A 1,854-nucleotide genomic window follows, 5' to 3' on the forward strand; every position below is an offset into this window, starting at 1 on the left:
TGAAACGCCCGGGGAAGTGTCGGAGACCTTAACCGCCCTGCAGACAGCATCGGGCCGCCTTCTCCCGTCCTCCGCATCATCCTTCTGGTCCCGCAAACACTCCGGGAACCGCCGCGCGTGCACCCTAGCCTGCGGCCAACCCGCAGAGAGCGACGCGTTACTGCACCAACGCGCGGGGACGAGGGAAGCCGTCGGCCTTGGGAGGTAAAGGTCGTCGTACTTATTCTCCACGAAGCGAGCCGCACGCTACAAGCCCATCGCGAACCGGGGCCACGCAGCTCCCGCTACTTTCCGGCTGTTGCTTGTCGCCGCCGCGCTCAAGGCCACGCGGGCCGCCGGACGCCGCTTCATCAGTCCTTTCCCTTCCGATTTGTCCTCGAGAGACCGTCCTGCTACGTCTCTTCTTCCGTGGATTTTCCCCAAACCCGAGACTAAGCACTGGGTGACGTGTTTTCCCGTTCTGGCTGCCGTGAGGCATCCACCCGGTTCCCCCAATAACTTGTCTCGACTCCACAAACGTTCCCCGAGACAAAGACGGGGCGATCCGTCCAAACAGCGCTTGTGTCTCGCGGCCCCGCGGCATCTGCAGCAACGGCAGCGAGAGCGTGTCCCGCAGCGCCGCCGGCCGCCTCGGAGCGCAAACGAGCAAATATCCACCTTCGCGACAAGGACTGGGCCAGCTCCGCGGCGTCGCCCCGACGGACACGGCGCGGTCCCTGTAGAGCGAGATCCGAGCGCAGCCAAAGCGCGGCGGCGGCAAAGGGAGTGACGTGCGCCCCGGACCCGGGAACAAGGTGAAGGGACAGGCGCAGCCCGGAAAACACCGCTTGGCATCGACGGCGAAGTCTCAGGGCCGCTCCGACCGGACGTCCGCGCCGCAATCGCTCCTGAAAAGCTGCTAACGCGTGACTTTACCCCACGTTAACCCGCGCGGCTCTGACACGCACAAACTCGTCGTGTCACACCTCAGCCCGTCACAGGGATCCGCTCTTCCTCGCGCACCGTCTGACGGACTCGTCTCTCCCCCGCTGAGTCCCATCCTCTCGCCCCGCGCCCCCCGGTAACCACTAAGGACCGTCGCTCCTCCCCGGGAACACGCAGGGGACCGCGCACGCGTCAGCACAGCCGGAAGTGCCGCGCGCAGGGCGGACCCGCTCCCCCCACCGCCGAGCCGCCCGCGTCCGCGGCCGTCGCGGGGACGCAGAGGCCCGGGCAGGCCCGGTGCGCGGTCGCCGGAGGAGCGGAGACGACAGGCTGCCCGGCCTGCGGCGAACCGAAGCCCGGACGCGGCCGCACGGAAAGGAGCGGGGACGGACCCGCGAAGGCCCCGCCCGCCGACTGACGGGGAAGCCGAAGCCCACACAGCCGGCGCCGAGGAGCCGACGAAACGCGGGACTCGGAGGGAGCGGAGGGTCCGTCCGAGCGGCTCCGCCGAATCGCTCAACGACGCCCGAGTCCCGAGGCAGGCGGCCGGCGCCCACCCTCGGAGCTGTGGAGGCCACGGGGACCGGCGCCACGCTCGGCGGCACGCGAGGAGGCGGTGGGACGAGCAAGCGCGCGGGCAGCGGGCAGCGGGCAGCGGCCCCGAGAAGGCCGAGCGCCCGCGTCAGCCCGCAGCGCCGAATCACAGCGCGGGAGAAGCCCCTGGGTGGGCGGGGAGGGCCGGCTGGCGGTCACGTGGTACGCCCGAGGCCGCCCTTCGGTCCTGGCGGAAGAAGTTACAGAATCAAATCGACAGAGCCAGGGAGAAGCTTCCTTGTACTAAATGAGCGCTCAGCGGTGTCTAACATAAACGGAGCGTCTCTGTGTCTCCGTCTCGCTTCCACCTTTTCCACACGTGTCGGACGTTAACGT

Source organism: Lutra lutra, chromosome 3, assembly GCF_902655055.1.
Source record: "Lutra lutra chromosome 3, mLutLut1.2, whole genome shotgun sequence".
Taxonomy (NCBI): domain Eukaryota; kingdom Metazoa; phylum Chordata; class Mammalia; order Carnivora; family Mustelidae; genus Lutra; species Lutra lutra.